This window comes from Loxodonta africana, chromosome 1 (genome assembly GCF_030014295.1).
Source record: "Loxodonta africana isolate mLoxAfr1 chromosome 1, mLoxAfr1.hap2, whole genome shotgun sequence".
Classification (NCBI taxonomy): domain Eukaryota; kingdom Metazoa; phylum Chordata; class Mammalia; order Proboscidea; family Elephantidae; genus Loxodonta; species Loxodonta africana.
This window is the reverse complement of record NC_087342.1, coordinates 50,614,036-50,621,358: the sequence shown is the minus strand read 5'-3', so window position 1 is coordinate 50,621,358 and position 7,323 is coordinate 50,614,036. Positions and strand designations below refer to the sequence as shown.

The 7,323-nt window shown below is 39.1% G+C and overlaps 1 pseudogene; it reads right to left on the bottom strand.

Moving 5' to 3' along the window:
* Positions 1 to 3,784: 3,784 nt before the first annotated feature.
* On the bottom strand, positions 3,785 to 6,583 carry LOC135232732 (NADPH--cytochrome P450 reductase-like; annotated as a pseudogene).
* Between the last annotated feature and the right edge of the window lie 740 nt (positions 6,584 to 7,323).

Here is a 7,323-nt window from a genome sequence, read left to right as displayed (position 1 = left end):
TGCTCAACTCTGCAAGGCCACCCTCTGCAGATCAGTGGTCTGGATTTTCTCTGGAGGGAGAACATGACAATTGTGTGCTTTGCATTTGGACTGCTGTTTCCATGTCTAATGTATAAGAATCCTGCTTGAACCCTGATTTCTGAGGATGAGAATTCAAGTACTCCACAGGCCTCAATGTGGAAGATAAGTAGTGTACTATTGTGTAAACAGGAAGCCTGACTGGGATATCGTGGTAATCAAATTCCTAATAGAATAAGGTGCTTCATTGCATTAAACTAATAATTCCTTTCTTTGTAATAGCATTTAAAGGCAGTGTGTATTTTTCCATTCCTGTGATAGGTAAAATCTTTTTCATAGAGGATAATCATGAAATTTCATAGAAAATTAAAAAGGCTTACACCTAGTTCTAGTGGGCTAATAGTAGAATCTTTATCATGTTTTAAGTTCTTAAAATTATCGCATTGCTTACATTTGAATGTTTAAATCAAGAAATGAAAAGTTTATGCATAAAAATTACTTTCACGGAGTATTTGACATCATATTTATTTTCACTGAAAGACACTGATGCTAGCTGACATGGTGGTATCAGGCTGTAATTGGCTATAACCTGAGGATATTTTTACCAGAGCGGCCTTTATCCCATCCTCTACACATTGTTATTATTTACCTCTAAAAACTAATGCTGCCATCAAGTCCATTCCGATTTATGTTATGATATCTCAAGCTATTTTCTCACTATAATAGCATTAACAATAGCAGAAATCAAAAGAAAAAATACCCGATTTCTAACAATTATTTTTATGCTTTTTTTAAAAAATCTGTCAATCTTTCTCAAATTGAATACACAATTTTAAATATTTTGATTAAGGAATAGATGCAATATTGTATTCTCTTTGTGTTCACATAATATAAACAAGCCTCATATGCGCCATTGCACAGATTTTTAATTAATGTTTTAGGTTTTATCTAATACTCTGATATAGATATGGCAATATTCACCTAGTATCCTGTGATTACACATTGAGGTTATTTCCAGTTTGTTGTTTCGAATAGTTCCAACAATTCTGTGGTAAATATCTGTGTAAAAATAACATTTTATTTCTCAGGTATAATTTCCTTAATCACGATGTGTCTAGAAGACTGTTATTCCTTTTCTGTGTACAAAAACAAGGTCCTAGTTTCACATGTTAAACTTATTTTCGCTAAAGAATAATTTTATGTATCACTTTAGAATCTTGTGGTTTACAAACACTTCTGTAATTTTTTTTTTTTTACATTCTTTTTCAGCCTTCTGCAAATTCTTTCTGTTTCCCAAGAAAGCCTGTAAGAGAAAAACATTGCACTGATCTCTTTTCAGCTTTGGCTACTTTTTGAAGGCCATTTTGAATTTCATTTCATTCAACACTTCTTTTTTTTTATCCTGGTCAAATAAAAATAACACCAAGTTTGGGACAGAGTCCTCCAGAAGACTTTTAGGAATGACCCTTTCCCCCTGAAGTCATTCCCTAAGTTTAGTTTGTGAATAACCCTTTAAAGCTATGCTGTGATGATAATATGATATAAAATATTAGAGTCCCATAGTGGCACAATGTTTAAAGTGCTTGGGTGCTAAATGAAACGTTGGCAGTTTGAACCCACACAGTGCCTCTGTGGGAGAAAGACCTGGCAATCTGATTTCATAAAGATTATAGCCTATAAAACCCTATAGGGCAGTACTGCTCTGTCACGTGGGTTCCCTATGAGTTGGAAAACTCAATAGCACCCAACAGCATAGTTCTTGAAGTATATAAAATCACAATGTTAAGCTTGATTATTCAATATATGGTTTGAAAAGTGGAATAGCATTCAATTCTGGAAAAAAAAGTTAATATTTTCAGGAATGAGTGTTTCAGAAATACACATTTTTTTTTTTTGCACTCATGGCTCTCTCTACCTCAAGATCCTAGAAGCACATGTTACTCTTTATTTTGAGTATTGACCTGGGCTCAATGTAAGGCAAAGCAGAAGAATGACAGGTGCAATTATCTTAAGTACTTTTGTATTACAAAATCTTAAAAAGGAGTTTAATCTTGATAATATGTGTATTATTCCAATTATGCATCATAATAATCCCATGAGATGACTACTATTACTGTCTCCATTTCACAGAAGAAAAACAGGAGTCTTGGAAATGTTAAGACCCAAGGTCACATAGCAAGAGGTGGAACTGGGATTTGGACCCAGATATACCTAACTCGGGGACCCATATACTTGGACACTATCATGCATGGTAGTGTAATAACTAAACCTAAGATCAATGATGGAATCAGTCTTTTCTACAAGCTAATGCTTCTGATTATGGTGAAAAAGTTCAGAACAGATGAATGCTCCCATCAAGAACAACTAGAAAAGCCAGATGACATACAAAAATCTTTGAACCCCTGCCAAACAGTTAGGACTTAAGGGAACAACATTCTACAGAAAATGGAAGCTTATTTAGGTAGCCCCATGTTCTGCATGGCACTGATTCCTTCAAATATTTGCCATTGTCTGGGAGGACAGCCTGAGATGTCAGGCAGAGAGTGAATGTGAAGAGGTAGTGGATTTTGGGGACACTCAAGAGAAGTAGGTAAGAGCTTGGGGCTACCAAGACAACCAAAATCTGAGGAACTATAATCTTTAAGAAAATGGAAGTACAGAGAAGAACAATATTACCTGAATCTTTACGCTGTACAGAGCCAGAGCTTAAGAAGCCAAGCAAAAAACAGACCAAAAAATGTAAACAAACAAAACAAAACAAAAGCAAAGGGAAGATATTGTTAGTCTGTTAGTCTCACAGTGCTATTAATTTAGAAATAGAGATTTATATATATGTGTCTATATCTATCAATCTAATTATCTATCTCTCTCTGCCTATTATCTGTCTGTCTGTCTCTCTGTCTGTCTGTCCATCTATCATCTGCCTGTCTGTCTATCTGTCTGTCTGTCTATCTAGCTATCTACAGAGAGAGACTTAAAATCATGAGCTCATACTGATGCCTGTAATTCCAATCCATCACCGTAGGATTCAATTTTGTCTTCCCTTTCTATTTTATATTTTCTATTTTTTTTTATCAGCCTCAATATGTTTATTCAATTGCTCAATGTTAGGCAACAAAGAAAATAATTTCCTAATTGTTAACCCATACAAAACAAGCCTACTAGTAGAGTTCAATACATATTTACTATTCTTTTATTCTTTAAACTAGAATATATATCGAAATACTGTATCCAAAGTTAATTGGGTTACTGTTTAGCCCTCCCCCTCCCCAGTGTGATTATTCTATTCATTTATAATGTGTTTTTCTGTTTACGTTCATATACCCTATTAGGGTTTTCTCCTATCATTTTTATTTATTTTAGCAGAAAATAGAACTTTATTTCAAGGCCGAGAGGTTATCAAAAATTATTTACACTCATTGAAAGTCATGTGGTAGAGCCAGGCATCGGCTCAGCTGAGAAAAACGCCAGTTCCCTCACAACCAGAGGGCCAGAAGTGTTCCCAAAGTGCAGGGCCTGCTCACTCTTGGCCACATGTCCCAGGGCTGGGCTGCCTAGTGAAGGTGGACCTGGATCAACCTCGGGGTGGGGAGAGGGAACACAGCTCTGGTTTGGAGGGGTCTTCATCACTCAGCCTGCCTCCTGTGGCAAGGCCAAGTGGAAACTGGAGACTGTTGGAAGGCAATGTGAAAAGTGATTACATGGGAAGCAAGTCCCTAGGGGTATGAGGCACAGGGCAAGGCAGGGGCCTAGGCAGCTCCTAGCTCTATATGTCCAAGAAGTAGAATCTCTTGGTCATCAGCTCCTTGATAAGTTCAGTGACCTGAGTGTGCTCCTTGACCCCAAGCTTGGCCACAATGTCATAAAAGTTGTGCTGCAAATCTGTCACCATGTTCCGGGTGTCCCCACAAATGTAGATGTAGGAGGGGGTGTCCCCAACAACATAGATATGGGCAGTGACCTCATGAATCAGCTTGTACATGTGCTACTGTGTCTTTTTAGTATTTTTTGCACATGCACCTTGTGGAACTGCTCCTGGGAGAGGGCCATGTTGAGCTGGGTGAGGGAGCCATTCTTGTGGAACTGGGTCAGCTCCTTGTGGTACAGGTAGCTTTACAGGTAGTTGGCAGCCATAGTAGAGCAGTATCTCTCCCACCTCCCTACCCTGCTGCTATAGGCAGGCCTGTTCCTGGATGAAGCCTATAAAGGGGCAACCTCAGTGCCAGGGCCCACCATCATGACAGGCATAGTGACCTGGAAGGGGAGACAGAATTGGGACCTGCACAAAAACATGGACCCCAAGGCCTGGTGGCTATTTTCCCTGGCAGGCTCCTTGGCTCATAGCCAGCTGGTGGCCATGCCCTTACTTATGTAGCCAGATGATCTCATATTTCCATGGCCACCACACTAACGTGCATGGAGTTGGGGTGACTTAGAAGGACGAAGCAACAGGGTTGTAGCAGGCCTAGAAATGAGGCTGCAGGTGGTTATTGGAGGCCACAGGATGGGTAGTCCTTCAGGATGGACAGGATGTGCCTCTGAGATGTAATGCCCAGCTCAGGTGCAGTACCTTCCCCTTACCCCAGGAGAAGATCTTCATGCACAAGTGTTCTTGTTCAGTGGGCTCCGAGGTGTCCTGAGACAGCTCATAGAACACATTGGTGCAGGGTGTAGTAGGTAGTAGGTGAGGGCCTGTGCAGGACCAAATAGAGCAGAGGAAAAGGTGCTTCTTGTTGGACCATTCATTGAGATTGTTCAGGGATATTATGGCATCTAGGCTGACACCCATGATCTCACCAAGCTGGTTGGCTGGGGCAGAGTAACTGACCAGGTAAAAATAGCAGTTTGGTCCCCAGATTTAGATCTGATTTTGAAACCTGAAATGTCTACTTTCAGGTGCATGAAGGTTCACCTGCTGGTTGGCAGTAACTCCAGACGAGTGGATTCTTGGGGTCCACGGGAGATTTTTGGTTCTCATAGCTCTTCAGATGGCCCATTTTGCAATGTACACTTTGGCAATGTCTATGTTTTTTTGGAGCACAGGCTTATACTAGTGAATTCTGGACTCCTCTCCAGTGTCTTCCACCCAAAAGTGCTCACATCCAGCTGGCCAGAGCTGCTCTTGGCACATGATGAAATCTTCCCCTATATTCTCATCACTATCCCCTATTCCCAGCTCAGAGATGCACTGAGCACTCTGCTACGGTAGCCGCATGTCCATACACTTGCCTGTCACACTGAAGTGTTCATAGGTCTTCTTCCAAAGACCGAATGTCACACACCTGACCCCAGAGTCATTCACATCCATCTCCTGGAGCCAGTCATAGAAGTCCTGGGCTTTTATACAAACAGTAGACCACTATATCTGCCTGTCTGCCTGTCTGTCTATCATCTATCCATCCATCCATCCATCTACCCACCCACCCACCCACCCACCCACTCACCCATCCATCCATCCATCCATCCATCCATCCATCCATCCATCCATCCATCCACCCACCCACCCACCCACCCACCCATCCATCCATCCATCTTTCTATCTACCTATCATCTATCTATATGTATGTACATATATATGCATAAATATATATATATATACTTTAAAACTTTACATATTCTTTTCAGTATAATATCTTTCTTTATTACTTCGTTAATACAATTGTATGCCAATTACTTGCTTGATCTTCTATCTTTTCCACTTGCCTGTAGGTTCTTCTCCACTTGCCTGTAGGTTCTTGCACTTTAGTTCTATTCATCTCTTATCTTCAATGCCTTGCACAGTACCTGACACATTGAAAATATTCAGTGTTTATTAAGTGAATGGATCAGTTTAACCATTAAATTCCCACACAATTACATATGAAAAAATGGACTCAAATATTCAAATCTCTGGCTTGAAGCATGTAGCTACCAAATGGTGGAAATAAGATATGTACCCAGATCATCTAGGACTAATGTCCAGGTTCAATTATCATTCCCTTATATCTTGTTTCTTCTCCATGATGCTTCTATCCATTTCTAATATTTCCTTTTGTATTCAGTATGTAAGAGTAGGATTTTCCAAGGGTCTGATGTAGATCTGTGGGATTTTAAGAAGGACCATATCTGTACTTATGTGATTCAATGGGTTATTGGATACATGAGGGTAGTTATCCTATTTGTTTTCCATCCCCACCCCCTTTTTTTTTTAACTGCTACATACTGAGCGTCTACCATAGAATTGGAGCCCTGGTGATGCAGTGGTTAAGAGCTTGGCTGCTAACCAAAAGATCAGTGGTTCGAATCCACCAGCCACTACTTGGAAACCCTATGGGGCAGTTCTACTCTGACTATTGGGTCTCTATGAGTTGGAATCGACAGAACAGCAACAGGTTTGTTTGTTTGTTTTTGTATTAGCATAGAGTTTGGCATATAATTAAGTTTTTATACATATTTTTGAATTAATGAACAAACCAATGAATGAATATAATTTTTAGGGAGCATATCTATCACTTATGTATATAGCTAATAAGTCTATTGTTGAGCAAGTTTAAAGTTAAACATTTTTTGCTTCTCTCACCTCCATCTTCTAATTATTCTTATCAGACATATTGTCATGGATCCGGATTTTCATTTTTTAATACATTAAAGAAAAAAGTATATAACATCTCCCTCCCAAAGAGATATGCACTCATCAAAAAAAAAAAAAAGGAGCCATTAATAGTCCAAACTCTTGGGTGAGTAAAATGAAGGACTGAACAGTAATGCTAACGATAGTTGGCATATATTAAGCACTATTACTAATTCTATGGCATGTATTATCTCTTTAATATCTACATCAGCCCTTCGAGATAGCTATTGCTATCTCTATTTAGATATGATGAAGCAGAAACAGAGGAATCAAACAGCTGGCTAACATCACAGAGTTAATTATGTGAATAAGACAGGATTAGAATGGAAGTCTATCTGACCTGATAACTCTACCTCACAGACTTCAAGTACTGGTCTTGCTCCCAGGGTCTTTAAGACACACAAGCCTAACAGTTGAATAACTCTAAAATGTTATAAGCAGGTTTCTTTCACTGCTGGACTTCTTAGAACTTTTGATACACTAAAATACATTATAAATTTTTATTAGGTAGATACAGTGTTACACTTGTAAAAGTTATTAATTTGAATGTGGAACCTCCCCCCCCCCTTTTGGCAAGTATTCTGTGGAATACACTTTGGGAAAAGCTGTTTTAAAGATTTAAAATATCTTCTGTCATTCTTTTTTTTTTTTCTCATGCTAAAAGGCAACCAACTTGTCGTACACTCATAATGTTG